At 40.9% G+C, this 19076-nt stretch overlaps 1 protein-coding gene across 2 annotated transcripts in view; it reads right to left on the reverse strand.

The window, feature by feature from the left end:
* ctnna2 (catenin (cadherin-associated protein), alpha 2) overlaps positions 1-18771 on the reverse strand; it is a 271296-nt gene extending 252525 nt beyond the window's left edge. The window contains exon 1 of one of the 2 annotated variants that reach the window (XM_030351804.1): positions 18574-18769. The gene's annotated coding sequence lies outside the window, so the exon portion shown is untranslated. Of the gene's footprint in view, positions 1-18573 lie in introns of both variants that reach the window. The other variant, XM_030351805.1, reaches the window with a different exon arrangement.
* Between the last annotated feature and the right edge of the window lie 305 nt (positions 18772-19076).

The following is a 19076-nucleotide window of genomic DNA, read 5'->3' on the forward strand; positions in this document are numbered from 1 at the left end:
CCGCTACAGATACTTAATCTGTGACATTCATAAAGGACTTCCGGTATAATTTATGCAAACAGAAGAAGGGAATCGTTGAGAACCGTACACACATTTGCATAACAAAGCTCATGCAGGTAATTAAGGCCAGCTTTTCAATTGGATAAAAGGCAACACAGCAATTAGATTTCATGGCATTTACATCAAATGGCATGTCTCGCTGTGCTACAGAAATTGGCACATACTGCATTATATAGGAGGACAGGGTGATTCATAGGGTGGCATTTTGTTGGTTTGTTTCTGAAAAGAATGAACTCATCAGCTCATCGAGTTTTAAACTGGGTTTTCTAAAAGTGTGTGGGTTGCATTAAACAACACAATAGCAGGAGACTAATAACGGCAATGTTGTTTTTGTGCGAATGCAATTCTATCACAAGTAGAATAAATACAGTGTTTTTTTATGGTATCTAATATATGAATAAAGATTTTGGGTTCCTTATTATGCTATCTCCATACACTTTGCTCACAACAATAGTTGATTCTAACCAAATGGAGGTGCAAGTAGTGGATACATACTTTTAGTGCCATGTCATTGGGGCTTAATTTAGTATTAATTTTTAGGACTGATATCTTAAAGCATACAGAAATAGGGCTCAATTCGATTTTGAGAGCTTTCCTTTGTGCAAGATTAGATAAAGGTTTGTTGTCGCACATTTGATGAAAAGATTTTACCAACAATTTCATACAACCAAATTTAGTGAATGTTGTCCTTGGATTCTGAATTAATATGTCTCTATCGCATGCACTTGTGCAATGGACATTAGTGTTGCAAGAGTCTCGCAATTACAAAATTCCACGTATTTACAATTTTCTCTTTGGTACACAAACTCTAGAGTCTGAGAGGATGATTGTAAGATCGGGCTGAAAGATTTTGGTATTTAATCAAATTGCAATCATTTAGACCAATATGCGATTACGATTTTTCTTTTAAAAGTTCCTTATGTTCTGTATTATTCACTGAACAAGCACTAAATCATTCCATAGTATGACAAACACAGTGGAAGCAGTCTTCATATGAACTGCTCTTTTCTTTAGGCCAGGCCTGTGTTGAGATTAATTTATGAATGAATTGATACAACGTCTTTATTTAACTATTGAAAGAAAAATAAATATGAATCTTACTGATCTCCAGTCAGTAACAGTAACAATAAAAAAAATAAAGATTGCAGCCTTTACGATTTGCAAATCATGTTCTATTTTATCGCGATGTCGGTTTGAATTTGATTATTGCTCAGCCCTATTGTACGAGTCACGTATGATGCAAAACGTGCACTCGGTAATACCTGCAGTGCCAGTCCCTCTCGTAGACACAGATCCCCAAACTGAACATTAGTTTTACTCAATGAATGACTTTATAAGCATGTGCCGAAAACTCTTGCATAAGCCCAGTCTATATCCCATGCCAAGAAGGACAACTGGATAAGAGGATGAGCATAAAACTGGAGAGATTTGGGTCAGACGGCCCTCGGTTCAGGCCTGGGAGGGGGATGCTAAACTGGGCGGTGGTACAACATCTCTGCATTATTGATGAAGCCACACAACCCAACCTTCATTTATGTTCTCACAGTGCAAAACTTTGGCTGTGTTGACAAATTCTTTCAACTCTGGAGAAACAAGCAGGACTAGCAGATTTAGAATGATTGTGGATTAACTCTGAAATAGCAATGACAAGAGAATTGTATTATGTTCTTCTAATTAAGCATTGATGCCTTGATACCTTTGAAACACAATATATAGCCGCCTTCACATTCAGTTTTCAGCCCTGGTTACGTTGAAATTAAACTTCTACGCTCAACAATACAGTACCTCTCTGAGCAGTCAATATGATCTAAAATGATGTATAATACTGGACAGAAATACAGTGGTGACCATGTAGCCAACCATCAACAGTTTCAACACGATTAATTAATGAAAACATCTAATCTGTCTTTGTGATACCAGTTGTACTATCAGCATGAATATGAAGACGGTATTCATTTCAGATATTCTGGGTATAGGTAAACTACCTGAGGGGCTTATGTTGAGCTAAATGTTGGAAATGAGAAGTGACATGATTTTTCTATCCCAGAAGTGAAAGAGTGGAAACCATAAATGAAGGAACTTGGATGGATTCAATCAGATGAGTATGTCTTCTGCACCTGAATTATTAAGGAGAGACGAGTCGCCGGGGTGTACTGTGTAGTCCAACTTCATTAGAGAAAGCTACCTAATGACATCGAACAAAGAACGCCTGACGGCTTGATTTATGGAGCCCAGCATTTGACGTCATTAAATGCCTCTCTTAAATGGTCTAAAATCACTCCAGTGCTTCCCAATGAACTGACAGAGCCCAGCTCCAAGTGACTGTTCACAAAGTCCAAATTAACTGAGATCTCGCCACTAAAAGAGCATAACAATGAAATGGGGGGCGGGGGGCGCACAAGTCTCCTTCCTTACACAGGGGAGGTTTCAACACAGGTGTAGGGGGATCTCCAGTGAGTCAACTTGCCGCTGATGCATCAGAAAGAAAATAACAGTGTGATCAAACATACCAGAGGGGCGTGTTAATGCAACTGTTGTTCACTGTCCATAATGGCAACCGTCTCCGACACAGAGGTGAGGAAAAGTATCTCATTTGTAAACCTAAGCAAAAACCACAAGTGATGAGTTGGTCAGCAAGTAGCCATTAATTTGACTGGACCCAATGAATGGCCCTTTCCGCAGAGAGGTCCCAGCAGGGTAAACACTGCTGCAGCATTAATAATGGGTACATAAATGCAGGTTTTTAAAGTGTGCAGAAGGCTAGAAGGCATTTATTGTCCAGAGCCTGTGTTTTTCAAGCTTTCCGTTTAGCCTGTTGTGAGACAAATGGTTTCATAAATAATAATAACCCTCATGAGACAAAACAGGGATTGACGGTTGGTGTGGTTCCTTGTCTTGTTTCTCCCCATGTCCTGTCAAGTTTCCCTCCTGTGTGATTACTGCTCCCTCCCCTAATGTGTTTCAGCTGATCCTCGTTGCGTACCCTGTGTTTGGTATTTTAGCCCTTGTCTTTCCTTTGTTCCCCGTCGGATCATTGTAGTTTGTGGTGAGTTGTGTCCTGTGTGTTCCCTGTGTTCCCGGTGTTCCCTGTGTTCCCTGTGTTCTCGGTGTTCCTTGCCTTTTTGCGTTAATAAATTACCCTTTACCTGAACTGTCTGATACTGGGTCCTACCTGCCTGCCTGCCACCCGCTAACCGTGACAGTTGGATGTATTCTGTAATGTGACTAAATATCACAGTCAAGATATAATCATAGATAGCCATTGCCCTGAGTCTATCAAAGACAGACGTAAACATAGAAAACTGGTTGTTTATGAGTAGCGGCCGTCTTCATAGTGAAAGCTTTGAGTGAAAAAGGGTGTCCTCCGCTACCTCCTGTACAATATACCGCCACCCAGGTGATTGATGTGACATCGGAACACCATTTTGCAAGGATGTCGCAGTGTGGTAATGCCACAAGCTGCCCCGTCAGCAAAGGCTCTTACTGTAGGCTTAAATGGATAACACAGCTAATTATGCTGAGCACAATCAATAGGCAAAATCACAAAATAACATTTTACTGTTTATTAAAGAATTAACACCTTTGCTTATACCCCATTCAAGTACAATTCGACAGGCTTTACCCAAAAATATGGTGGCGGTATAATTAGGCTGTATACACAGTTAATTATAACTTGCATATACTATTTCCAAAATAAATAAAGCAGCCAGATTGCTATAAAAATAATCGCCAGAATATTGTAATTGCCTTTCACAAATTGTGCTTAGTCAGCTAAAAGAATGATCAAATGATAGTAATGATCACAAATAAAGCAAAACAAAAACTGTATCATGCATTATGCATTATACACTGATGTGAGTGAGTTTCTCTTCTCAGTGTTTCTTTTTTTTTACTGAACTAGAGTAGCTTGTTCGGGAAGTCATGCTCCTCTAACCACACTTGGGACCCTGGTGAGAACTATATAAAGATGAGCCATTTCATTAGCTGAGCAATGTTGACTCTGGCCTCAGAGACATGATGTCCTCGTCGTGAAGACTTGTTAAAGGTGCTGTAACTAAGATCTTAGGGTTGAAAGGAGAGACCAGAGAGCAGAAACTATCAGCCTAGAAGAGCAAGATTAGGAAACTAAGGAACCAAAACATTTCTTGTCTTGTGTTTCTTCATTATTGAAATGTGTGGCCAGATGGATTCTCCCACACCAATCTGATCCCTTGATAGCTCAGGAATGAGTCGGGAGCAGTCTCAAATCAACATAGTATCATACATAGTCAGCTGGATGCTTTTTTGAAACAGCGCAGTTGACTCACTAATGACGTAAACGTAAGTAATGGCTATTCAAGTTCTAAGAAATCCCACCAAAAAATGATAGCTCTTGAACCTCACCGAGCACCTTTAATCTTGGCCAACCTCATATATTCATGCAAGCCAAAACATTTTCCAATAGAGTATATTTTAGAGAGAGAGAGAGAGAGAGAGAGAGAGAGAGAGAGAGAGAGAGAGAGAGAGAGAGAGAGAGAGAGAGAGAGAGAGAGAGATCCAGATATGCTGGATTAAATTATATTAATAATTTTGGCAAATCCAAAGACCCAAAAGTGCCAGCGGTTTATTAAATCAGTGCACAAACAAATAAACAGAACTACTTAGTGCCTGCCAGGGCAGAGACTGGGTTTACGGCTGGGATTAAAATGAGAGCAGTCAGAGGACGACTGGGTCAGAGGGTGCATCACTGGAATCTAAACAAGGATCATTAAAATAAACATACTCATAGGGGCATGCATGGGCTCCATAAGAACTGTGTATAATTTGTGGCCCTATGAAATTATATTACAAGCATATTTCAATGTTTTCACCACTGCACCAAACTCTACAAAATATTAAAAGCCTAGCCTCGTTCCAAAGGCGTTCTCAGAACGCCTGGAGCGCGGTGATCCTGTGAGACTGATTGGTGAGAGAAAAGGGGGGACCCCTGACCATGCTTTGCCGGGGACGGGGAGAGGCGGGATAGTTGAAGGACTTCCGATAGAGGGATATATGTTTTCGGTCGGAAGCTGGTTGGCGTGCACAACTCTTAATTGTTGGTGGTAAACAGACTTAGAGATGTTCAAATATCTTGTAGCAAACACGTTTCTTATACTCAAGGGGCTAATCTCTACCTGGCCGGGGGGCATTGCTGGCCACAAATAAAAAATGTTGTGCGAACATTTCAACAGGTGCAGCTCAAGATGGAGCCTTCAGGGTCCTAAAGTGCTCAGGGTTGTCCAATTAATTGATGTAGATTCAAACACGATTCAACAGAACTAAATCGGAACCGCCGTCTGTTAATTACCCCTACCTACATGGAAACCTCACCTGTGTTCACCCTGCTTTGGATAGTACGGAAGAGGATTAGGGCCACACATGTAAAAAAAAATTAAATTCTGACTTTATTCTCAGAACTCTGAGAAAAAAGTCAGAATTCTGACTGTAATCTCAGAATTCTGAGAATAAAGTCAGAATTCTGACATTAATCTCAGAATTCTGAGATAAAAAGTCAGAATTCTGACATTAATCTCAGAATTCAGAGAAAAAAAGTCAGAATTCTGACTTTAATCTCAGAATTCGGACTTTTTTCTCATAATTCTGAGATTAAAGTCAGAATTCTGACATTAATCTCAGAATTCTGAGAAAAAAGTCAGAATTCTGACATTAATCTCAGAATTCTGACATTAATCTCAGAATTCTGACATTAATCTCAGAATTCTGACTTTAATCTCAGAATTCTGAGAAAAAAGTCAGAATTCTGACTTTAAAGTCAGAACTACGGGTATCTGTAAGGACCAACCTCCGTGGGAGAGACACTTTGCTTTATGCAGTAGGAGGAAACCTATGGAAAGCCAAGAAGGCCACATCCGGCCCTAGAATGGCGCGGTAAAAGTGCAAGAATTCCGTACGGAATCCGTACGGAACTAATAGCCGCGGCTATTAGTCATATTGAGATGGCAGTGTGCGAAATACCCGTCAATATTCGGGGATGCCCTCATCCCCAGATTGTTCTCGTTATGCAGTAGCCAGCTAGGCCATAACATTACAATATTTCATGGATGCAAGCAAGCCAAGACAATCAATCTATATCTATAGCCTACATGACAACACACACACACACACACACACACACAGACACACACACGCACACACGTTAAACACACTGGTAAAGTAATAGAAGCCTGCATTGGCTAAAGTTGTTGGGATGCACGTTATTTTATAACAGGGAGGGGCAAAGTTGTTTATTACAATGCAAACACGACAATAATTGGCACCATTCTTGCGCACTCAGAAGAACATGAACTGAATAAATGCCAGGTATATAGCATATCGGAGACGGGCACACAATCAGTGCATTTGCAAATGAGAGCCTGCAGTATGACCGATCTTGTGACATTATTTAACCATCCATCTACAGCTAATACGATCAGACAGATACATCATTGATCACATATAAGCCCACAACAAGCCCAACATCACCACGGCAGGTGCGCTCTCTCTCGCACATTCACACAATCACTCCAACTTCTCCAACTCCAAGGCAAAGCTGTTTCACTAAGACCACAAACAACCACAACTAACCAGCCTACATATCCACAACAATGCACAACAATCAGTTCTATACATTGCGTCTATCTTCTGTTTGGCGCACATGGCTAATTTGCATACTTGCACAGGACTGTCGGCTCCGCTTGTCAAAAAAATAGAACGTATTTGTGAATAAATGCTTTGAATTCTGAATACTGGACTTGGTGAGCTTGGTGAGTTGGCTATGGGACGTGCACTTTTACCGCGCCATTCTAGGGCCGGATTGTGGCCTTCTTGGCTTTCCATAGGTTTCCTCCTACTGCATAAAGCAAAGTGTCTCTCCCACGGAGGTTAGTCCTTACAGATACCCGTAGTTCTGACTTTAAAGTCAGAATTCTGACTTTTTTCTCAGAATTCTGAGATTAAAGTCAGAATTCTGATTTTTTATCTCAGAATTCTGAGATTAATGTCAGAATTCTGAGATTAATGTCAGAATTCTGACTTTATTCTCAGAATTCTGAGATTAAAGTCAGAATTCTGACTTTATTCTCAGAATTCTGAGATTAAAGTCAGAATTCTGACTTTTTTCTCAGAATTCTGAGAATAAAAGTCAGAACTTAATTTTTTTTTACATGTGTGGCCCTAATCCTCTTCCGTAGGATAGTCATTGGCATCATGCCAAAGAGATACCAATGATGCTGTGAACTGTGATAATTGAGTGCTCTTATTGCAGAAGACACACATATTCAACCAGAATTACCAATGTTGTGTTTCCCTGCTATGTCTACGTATGGCCCTAAAGGGGAGCAAATGAAAAAATAAAACAAATCTATACCAAACTTCTCTATCAAAGATTCAAACTTCAAAATCTCGAAAGTCGATTTCAACTTCATCAATTAGTTTCTTCATTTTTTTTCAACATTTTGAGTTTAAAAATGAAAAATGCTGTTCTCCTTCCAAATTTCCCGAATGTTATAGACCCGAAGGGATGAAAACAGCATAAGCCCCTGGTGCAGCCAGAGCTTTAGTTAGTCCATCAAAGACTATGCTCGCTGACTTCCTTTGTCCAGTGCTCATTCACTCACCCATTGATCTATGTGTGTGTGCGTGCATGCGTGCGTGCTTGAATGCGTGCGTGTGTATGGCTGGATAAACAATAGGTCCCCGGCATTATTCATCTGTGTGACCACATGCAACTATGGCAAATACATTTATTGGTTTATTTAAAAATCTATAAAAAATGCCTGACGAAGGAGGTCCTCAAACTTCTATTTATCCATTCATATATGGAATGAATTGTGTCTGAGGTACTTAGATCAGAAGGTATTTCCATCAGAAGTGCCCTCTGACACCTATACACATGTTTCAGTCACCTAACTGCATCTGAATTGAGCAACGGCATAGGCAGTATGTTGGTTGGGCAGCGGCCCCCAAATTCCCTGGCCTGGCAGCACTCACTATTTGCTTTGCTTTGTTCGACATTCCTGGACCTTGAATATCAACATGGTGTAGGTGCGTTGATTCAAAGCCAACACAGCACTTTGGCCTTCAAAGAGAAAGCCAAGTGCTTAATTAAGAACCCATAAAACGTCATCAAAAACGTGTCTGCTCTGTTGGTAATATTTCAAAAGACAATGGAATGGGTTGGCGATTGTGTATTGATGAAGAATACTAACACAAGTGTTGTTCTGGACCATCCCAGTCACTGGGAAGAAATGGGATTTCCTTCTCCTAATATAAGGCAATATCCTTTTTCATTCGGGTATTAGGGGTGTAACAATACATGTATTCGTATTGAACCGAATCGGTATGGACTTCACAGTTCGGTGCATGGATTTTTATGGAGAATACACAGTATAAACTTTAAATTAATTAATGCAATGCAGTACTAATGTTAGATACGCGAGTTCTTCAGGGACAACTAAACTGCTGCCGAGGCGGTGGCTAATACAGATTGATGTGGAAGTGGAAGAACCAGAGACGTGGGAGAACCCGACACAGTGGTTTGAGATTCATAATATCGTCTGGAAGCGCACACAGATTTTGGCCATGATAATACATATGATATGATTTAGATATCTAGGTATAATATGATATTATTTAGATATAGAGCTCCAGGACTCCCGCCGGAGCACCCGGAGTGTTTTAAAATATAGAACACGGCCTAAAGCTGTGTGCGCCTCGCCATTGCAATGCATCCACTGCAAACACAAGCGCATGGTACCGTGACCACAAGCTGCTCAGGGCCACACCCCCACCTCCACCATGACCCCCCTCTAAAAAACGGCTATTTAGTCCTGTACGTTGCATCAGGCCTATATTTTTATTTCACATTTTGTTGTTTGACTATACCCATCAGAAAAATGGACTATGGGAAAGTTTATGTTCACCACAGCAAGCCTTGATATTAATACATTTAACTGGTATGTGGTAATACACCATACATGTGGAAATAAACCTTACTCTTTAGTCTGGAGTTACCAAATTTGCCAGTTGGCAAGGGTATGCCTGTTGCACTTAATAGCAATAATACTTTATTTTATCTTTTGTGGGGGAAGGTTGGATTTAAGCGCAGAATGTTTAAATCTAGCCTAAGTGCTAAGTGCTTTGTTATTATGATATGTACTTTGCACTTTCATAAATAAGACATGCAGTTCAGGCTGTTGCAGCTAGCTCAGAGGAGAGAGACTGTATGACACTAGGTGGTACAACCTGAGACATGCACAATAAAAAAGAATTGCATTCTGCATTTTTGTTTTTTCTTTTCCCTTCATTGTACCGAACTCGTAACGAACCGTGAAGTCTGAACCGAGGTATGAATCGAGCCATGACCTCATGTACCGTTACAGGATCCCATTAATCTCAATATACTGTATTTTACGAGGTCCTGTTTGACAGTGACCAAAAAAGTACCAAAAAAGGTTTCTAGTAAGGATTGAGATATAATGAGTTTTGTTTGGCCATAGACTACTGCAAGGCGGGCTTTCGGGTCACGCCCTTGATGTGCCAAACATGGATTGTTTCTGTTGCTAGGTGCAAAGAATTGCGGGTGACGTCACGGACGTTACCTCCATAATGTCTACCACAATCAGGTGGAAGAATTAAAACATGAGATATGGTTGAGCAAAGAAAGGAATGAAGGAGTTGACCTTCTACCTCCAACAGACAAGTTGGCCATGTCAGCTTTCCACAGCTCATTACCATCACAGGCCCTCTGTACTGTATCACGTGACGTCGAACACCATTGTCCGGGAACTGATAATAGATAGCCTGTTGTTTAGCAGTAGAAAAACAAATGCAGATGAACCAAGACTGAAATCAAGACATTCATCCCGGGCAGGAAATCAGGGTATCACAGCAGAAAGTATGAGACAATAATAGGAAGAGAAACATCTTAAATAAGAGAAAAAAACATCCTAATAACCCCAGTACCAGGATAATAACATGAGAGGGAGAGTTGTGGGAGTGGGTGTTGGCTGGAACACAGGGGAAGATGTGTGGGTGGTGGCAGTCAGTGTGACAATAACCAACCGTGGGATTTCCACCACCATGACAGATTTCTAAAATCCAGACGTTGTGTCAGGTGACCTGGGCCCATTTGTTATGTAACAGTTTGTAGTATATTGCCCATTAAACAATATTATTAGATTAGGTTCTGCTAATGTCAGCGCTCTTCTGAAATAATGCTGATGGCACGGCCACTGTTTGAGAGAAATGTGACCAGAGGTAATTAACTTGGCGGCAAACCGCACATGTGGGTGTGTGTTGCCATGTGCGAGTATGCCTTTGTGTATGTGTGTGTGGGGGGGGTTTTGTGGGTATATTATTTGTTTAGAGGCTGGTTTTATTATGTCACAGAAAATGCAGTTGGCTCCCAGGAGCTTTCCCATCCGTCGTTAGGATACAGATGGAACATCCCATGATACTGGGGTGAGAAAGGTAAACACCCTCACTACACAGACAGAACTCATCTCCTGCTTCTCTCTCCTCTCCCCCCTCTCCCTCTCCCTCCCTCCACACTAAACAACAAAGTCCATTCTGTCGGACAGCAACTGCCATTTCAACATGTTTCTATTCTTCCCTCCTGACCTCTTCGTTGTGACAGGTCGGGGGAGTCAGGGATGCATAATAATTGGTATTTCAAACTGCTGACATCTCTTATGTAAAATACAATGGTCCTTGAAAACAATTGAAGCCTACAGCTCCAACTTCGTCAACTTTGTTTTCGCATAGTAAGCAGAAAATACAAGTCAGCAGTTGACAAAACGTTTTTTCATTTGCAATAAGAAAAACATGAGAATTTGTGTTGGCATTGTGCTTTAATTATTATTATTATCAAACGACCACTTTTAAATGTAGTTAGTCAACAACTGTGACTTATGCTACTTAAAGTGCACCTCCTTGGGCTACCAAGGCTGAACTAACGATATTGCTTTTAAAAAAAAATACAAATACCAAATACATTTATTTACTTTGGTCTCGAAAATGAATAAACCCTGTCAACAAACTGACTTAATGTTCTTAGATGCGGCCTATTAATGCAACCGTTGCCAGGCTCGATAGGGAAAATGCTGGCAGTAACTGAGAGATAAATTTTTGTAGAGGAGAGTTCAGTAAGAAAGAAACCATTAAATATCTCAAATTCACAAAACAGCCTTCATCACATGTTATGATGAAACAGAGCAAGGTTTATTTCTGTTGATTATTTATTCTGGGTTGCTTCGGTGATACTTTATAGATACATCCCCAAAAAATATGGAGCAAATAGTTTTCTGCTATTCTAAGAGCCATTATCAGTGATATTATCACAGACCACCGGGCAGAAATAGTGATACTCCTATAAACCTTTCTGACAAAACCCAACAACCTCCCGTTTAAAAACTCATGGGTTCAGCACAATGTTTAATTTATATTAGTTTCCCCAACAGTCCAGACGATTACCTTCACAACCAACCTGCCTCTCCACAAATAAATCAAGACTTCATTGCCACACTACATAATATCCTGCTGGATAGAATAACGCTGATGTCAACATTCCACTGTGTTCCATATGTACTTTTATTATGTGAGTTTGCACACATATAAGTGCAAACCCAAAGCCTGTTCTTCCATGCCATTTGTAGAACACCAAGTGCATACACAAGCCCTGTTCAGTAAAAACACACTAACTCCTACGCTTCCTGAAAGCATCTGAGGATGAAGTTTGTGAATTGCATTGGAGAGGATATTTCCATTAAGACAACATGACCTGCAGCATTAACTGTTATCCTGACCATGGAGAACATGAAGCCCTTTACTAGATATGGAGCTAGGCTGTTGGGGCTAGATGAGTGAGCCATCGTTTTTCTTCATGATGAGAATGCAGAAGCATTTGAATGATTAAAAAATAATAATAATAATTTGCAAAAACTAAATAAATGGGAAAAAGCAAAAGCGCAACAATGATTGTTCATGGAGAATCATTTTGATATACGACAGCTGCAGTTGACACAGTTTGCATTACAAAAGAAAATTATTTGATATTGCCACTGCTATAAAAAGGGGTCGTTGGACAAAGGGGTTATCATCAAACGAGGACATTTATTGAGAGCAAAACATACAATTGCATAAAAAAATACAATCACCCACAAACTTTTTTTATATATAACTTAAATGATTCCTGCTAGAAGCCAAGCAATGCTGCGCTCCCACTCATTTAACACCAAATCCTCCCAGTGGAATCTTCCGCAATTACAGACCCACAATTTCCTGACACTACAATTCAACTATTAAAGGTGACATCGACTTAATGTCAGTCTATCGAAGACTCACATCGTCAAAGATTTGAGGTCACCTATTACACATCCATGAGAAATGTCATGTCTGGTAGTTATTCCCAATGTTAGTGTAATGAGAGTCAATTCACAGTTAAATGTGTGTTCTACTGACGATCAAAGCTTTTCTGCAAGAGGGCAAATGGGCATAGATTAACTGCATAACTATATCACAAGGTTAATACCAGGATAAACAAACAAGATTAATACCTCCAGCATAATGTTTCAAGAGAGAAAGAGGTTCAATACCATGTGGTACCAATTTAGCTATGCTTTGCATCTATGTATTCCTTTTTTATTTGTATCTTACCAGTATACATAGCAAAAAATATAACGATGGAGAATTAACTAAGGCTGCAACTTCCATCCTTATTTAACTGACTATCTTGCAAGATGGGAATTAAGATCTGGTAGAGCCAGAAAACATGAAGAAAACGGCAAGAAAGAGAACGGGAATTAGGGATTATTATTACATCATTATTATGGGCTTGCAAGTAATAAAATGTAATGTAACGTCTGAGCTAAGGCCAACTAAGGTCAATCTGAAAAGGGCATTAGCACACGACATGGATATAGGATCAATATAGGTATATTGCTGAGTTGTATTTATATATATTATTTTTTTATTATTATTTATATATATATTTAGTCATAGTGCTTCTGCCAAAGCATTAAAGCCATCTCGGTTTTGAGTAAACAGATTTCATATAACTCAAAATGGGGCAGTAAATACCTCTTGCGGAAATGTTGACACTTTTCCGACAAACATGCACATTTGTTAGGAAGGAGAAGCGTTAAAACTTTGAGAAGAAACTCTGAAAGTGTGCTTGCTGTGCATATACGAGGCATCGGGTCTTTTCCTCCAGATGACACTCTACCTCTGACTTCTAGAATCCTTGTCATTTGTCATTATGGAGAGTTTATGTGCTGACAATGCAATGGCCCAGATTCAGAACTCGGATCTATATTTGAGAGAAGGAAAAACTCATGGGCACATAGCAAGAGGGAGAGAGTCTTGTGAAGCAGCCAAGGCCTGACGTGTCACATCACCGCTCTCTAGAGAGACACATTGACAATTGTCCCCAACTGAGGGCTCTCATTTCATTCTTCAAGACAGTGTCGTCAGATCAATGGGATCTGACATTGAAACATACTCCAGGCCACAGCCATATCCATCAACATCCTGACACATATTGCTGGTCTGGCTCTAAGGGGTCTGAACAGCGTTCGTTCAGACAGGGAAATGCTCTTGAGATTTTCATAGCAAATCATCATCACTATGTCTCGCCTCATAAAAACTAAGATTGTATGTCACTTGTTGTAATCGAAGAAAGAATGAAATGAGACCACATGGATGGAATTAAAGACAGGACATCCTTATCTTGTTTCTGATTGGTTCAAATTAGAACCAGGTGGCCAGTGAAACAGTGATGGTGGCTCCCCTGTGGTTTAATGGTATGTTTAGTTATTCTCCCTGAACAATGTCCCAAAGAATGCCTGCTCTCCAACACCAGGTCCCGCATCATAAATGTGTCAGCCCAGTCGATGGGGAGTTACCGTCTACAGCTGGCTGGCCAAGCTAACGGCTAACATGTAGTCCACAGCAAGCAGCATTGCATTTCCACAAGTCAAGCAATTCTTAATGTTACGCTTTCAGGGGCTGTTAAAGACAAAATACCTAACCCAATTCCCATGACATAGAATTATATAAATCAAATAAATAACAGTAACATCATTACCAATTACTCACATTAGAATAAGTTGTGTAGATTGTATCTCTAACCTATTTATTTATAAACGGAAAAATTTAGATTCCCTTTCTGGCGTGATTGAGGTTGCCCTAATAAGCCTGTGGCAACGGACAGTGATTTCATCGACAGGATTTATAACGAGTGTCATGTATTGCATAATTTCTTCGAAGAGATTGCAGAAAACTCCAAGAGATGGTCAGATAGGTAAATAAAAGGCATAGACCCCAACCTAGAAACTGTATTCAGAGGCAAGATGTCTCTACCATTAGTGCATAGTGGACATTAATCATGGAGGACAGAAAGGTCCACCATCTACCATAAAAAGTTAACTACAAACAGCCAGAAAGACAGAGAGAGAGACGACACAATTGGTGGGGGAGGGGGTGTTGGGCCATGACTTGAAGCATTTTCACTGCTCCCAGAGGGAGACAATATTCCAGGTTACAGGAGAGAAGAGAGAGAGAGAGGCAGAACAATAGACCAGCGAGGGATAAAGAGACTATCACCCTTGAGCAACATTATCCTACATGATTTATTGGGGATAAAATCTGAACCACAACAAGGAGTCTTTGGCACGTAGAGGAGGAAACAGGAAGCAGCAGGATGGAGATAAAGTTTCTCTCATAATTAGCATAAGTTCCTCAGAGAGAACCAAGGAAACAAGGGTCTGTGCGAGACAATGACCCCGGATGCAAGTTATGGACACATCACTGGAACACAGCCTTGTCAGTACCAGATCCCTCACCAACAAGCCTGACAATTAACACATTTCACATCCCAGAAAACTGCCCTTCGAGTTGTTCCAAAGAAATGTGATAATGATTTACAGCCAATCTCACCCTCTCCTTTTTCTCTCGGAGAACAGGCTTGTTTTCTCCTGGCATCTGGGTAATATAAAGATATTGTTCGTAATAAAAAACAAATAAACGCAGGATTAACTTTTTAACAGCTAAAATTGAGCACACTTTAATAAGGTCAAATTAAAACAATGGGATATCCTAAACTATTTATAAGCTTGTTAACGACAACAACTGGTACATCTACTTAGTTTGAAAAGTTGGCTGATTTAAAGACTTCTGTTGACAAATTGCCCCAAATCTTATTAGAGCACTCTGTAATAGCCTAGGAAGAAGAAGAGCCTAGGAACAAGAAGCTAGTATATCAAAAGGATCGGGTCTTAAATAATCTAGATAAAAGCATCTGCTAAATGAATAAATATTAAATGTATGATAAATAAGTACTTGTTCATCCACAAAGAAAACATAAACAGCTCATGTAGCTCATGCCACAGAGACAACTTAAAGGCGATGACAGAACAGGGAAAATTAGAACTTTTATTACTTTACCTGTCAATGCTATATTTCAACAGGGAAAGCAATTATATTATTGCTCGTGTGAAATAGCTTGTGTGAAGACGTACCAATGTAAACACAAACCTAATTTTAGGTCTTTCCCAAGCACAAGAATCCTCAGGCAGTAATTCATATTAGACTTGTTCAAGCACACTGGCTTAATAAATACAGTAACTATGCTTAATTGTGAAAGTGAACGTTCTACTATACAAAGTAGTTCCAACAGATGAGAATTGAATTGCAGTTAGTGACCGCTGCTGTGGTAATCAAAGTGTTAAACAGAGGAATGTAAACTCTGAGAGCGGTGGCACGCTGTGTGGGTGTGGACTCAACAGATGTAACCAAACAGCTGAGGGGGATGACCTCATTCATGTGCACTGTGCGCAACACCCCCTTAGCAGTACACTTAGCAACAGTGCTAAGTCATCCAGATGGGCCCACATGGAGGATAGCGTCATACTCTGAACGTTAGTAAACAAGTCCACTCCCTGCAACATGACAAAGAGATACAGAATGTATTGTTATTGTGAGTGAAAGTCATGCAAGAGGCCACAATTTGAAGGCTTTAAGATATCAAGGTGTGATAGCCTTATTAATTTGGTAACATTGGGTTTTTCACGAAAATCCCATGCAGGTTGTAGCACCATTTGGTGCGGATAGGGGCATGGGTGGGGGGGTTGGGGGTACCATGGTTACCCAGGGGCCCAGCACATTATGAGGAGGCCGGGTGCAGATCCGCGTGTGTAGCTTCCTCTCCCAGGAGACAGGGAATACAATGCAGGCAAGGCTGTCATTGATTGCCTAGCCGGGCCCATAAATTATAGTGATGCCTAATCCTGGTGACAGAATAAAGGACCTTAACCACAGAAAGCACAACAGTGGCTGCGTCTGACTGGCCAACTGTTCGTCACAAAATCTTCACTGAGGTGATTTAGTAACAGCAAAATATAACAATATCTAATGGGCCTGACAGGACATTCCAACAAATGTATGTAGTTAGGTATAGGCATCACTACCGTATTGCCTGCAAGTGGTGCATTTAAAAGACCAGACCTATCTGTAGTTTCACAACACATACTTTAATTAAATTATATACGGTGGAAAAACCAAACATGAGAGCAATAGTATACCTTAGCTATATGGGATATTACAATCCTGGCTACAGAATGCAAGAGACTCCAGAACTGTAATGTTCACCCTCTCTTTGCACTTAATGGTGATATTGTTTATCTTAAAATGTGTTCTGCACATTAGCCAAACTTCCCTCAATACTAAACACTGGGGTGATCTTGTTAGCATCCTCTGCAGTTTTAATTAACATATCATTAAACCAAGATTTGCAACCGCAAAGCACTTAAATAGATTCCACTCTACTGTCTACCTGGCCTAAATCACAGTAATGCCTTAGCAGGCCTGCGTAAACAGGTTTGGCAGAAACAGTTAACATTAAGATTATATTCCACTCAGTAAAAAACAACAACTAGGAAACAAGATGCATTCTGGGACAGAGAACAGGGAGTATGCATGCAGGTTCCGAAGGTAGGGCTGCAAGTGGCTCTACAGTTAAGCAGCCTGCAACCACTCAGCTACCTCTTTTATCGCTTATCCCTGTCTTTTTTCTCTGCAAGTCTAGAGCAAAAAATGGCAAGTAAATAAAAGCAAAAGTACAATACAGTCTACTGGCCAAATTGTTTTCAATGACGCTCCACGTAATTTTTGGTAACTTTTATCTACCAGTACCGGTGTACCACCGTGTATGCCGTACAGTAAAGGAATCCCCTGCGCAGGGCATGAATGCCCCTCGTAGGCTCTATAAACAGCCACAATGTGACCCTATAGGCCAGCGCTGCATACCCAAATGCATCTCCGATTACGGGGATTGCGTACTGTAACGCACTGGACCTTAACGTGACCAGCTCGTTCTCTCTGTATCGCTAGCCACCTACAATACAGTTTGTCTGGTACATTGGGGATATAAATGTGAGCCTTTTCTGATGCTGTTTGAAGTGTAAAGTCAATTGGGGACTTTGAAGGCTGTTTCATACTTCCATTACTTACGTCGAAACTAACCAAAACGGATCATTAAAGTGTCTTCTTAAGCTTAAGAATTTGTTTCGTTCTGTTCACTCTCGCGGTTTCTTTTGTGCATCATAACGTTACGGGTCGACTGACATGACGACATAATAGGACATGACATGCACATAGCACGTCACCTTTAATCTGGAAAGAGTCGTATTTTAACATTTTCATTTTACTCTTTGAACATCAAAAATGACTTTCAATAGTTGTCCTCTCATAAGCTGCGCTGGACTCGCAAGCAGCGTCTCTCTCTCTCTGTTTCTCTCTCCCTCTCTTTCTCTCTAACTGCAAACACAGCAACATAACGCACACTAATGCCGTGACGACGTTTACATGTTGCTTTACAACAATGACACAATTAAATGCAAAATAGCAAGACAAAGAACAACACCGAGTACTCTAAACCTACGACGACAAGAGAAGAGCAGCGTAAACGCATCTTAAGGGAATGTCATTAACGAAAACGACCCTTCAAATAAACACTTTCAACACTCTCAGCGCAGCTGTATCACTGACAGTGCTGGCGTTTAAAAACGGAGAGAGGGGCATGTAACGTTATCAGAAGGGTTCCCGGTGTCTGCGAGTGTATTATCAGCCTGCTACACTAGCATAGCATGCTACCGCGGCTCAGCCGGCGGCTCCACGCCACTCGGTCCGCTATGGCGTTCAGCACCCGGCCGGCTGGATAGCATCGCTCGGCGCACTGTCAGTAGTAGCGGAGGGTCCTGTGGAGCTATGTTCTTAGGACAGATTCCCTAACGAGTCACACCCACTACAAATAGGGATTCTTCTTTTGTATGCACGCATATGTGTAAGAAAGTGTTTAATACAAACCTATAATAAAACTATCCTGCATGATATATACACCCAGACCTCGCCTTAGCCGATATTAGCAAAACACATCATGAAGCTAGGCGGCTAGCAAGAACCAGCCCGTTGACGGTCGGAGCGTCTGCCTGCGATGCTTACCCGGTGCAACTAACACTTCCTGTGGGTCCGACGGAACGTTCAACGGCGATATTCCCCAAATAGTACGTGTTGAGTGTCCTCAAATATCGTTTGCTAGCTCAAATCCAAGCGCTTTCCTCAAGCTTGTGGTGCTGAATTTGATGCACGCGCGACTGTCGGTGTCAGGAAATGCCTTCCCCCTTTTCTGCCAATCCCTGCAAAATAATGACCCCTCCCAGGGCTCAGCCAGCCCACCGCCACACAGGCAGGTGCAAGTTGGGCGCAACTGGACTTCAGCTCCTCTGATATTGAAAATCAAATAGGTAGTTCGTTTGAGTTTCGTCAGATAAAAATAATGATTTCGTTATAATCTTCGAAAAACGAGCGCCTCGCGTCTCGGATGCACGTTGGCGGTGTTAATAAAATGGAGGCTTTAGGGGTGTCAAACTTTTCTTATTAGAAATGAGAAAATATTTGATGTGCTCCTTTTCAATGCAACCCCACGCTAGTTACATGAATAATCT

Source organism: Gadus morhua, chromosome 3 (assembly GCF_902167405.1).
Source record: "Gadus morhua chromosome 3, gadMor3.0, whole genome shotgun sequence".
NCBI classification, from domain to species: domain Eukaryota; kingdom Metazoa; phylum Chordata; class Actinopteri; order Gadiformes; family Gadidae; genus Gadus; species Gadus morhua.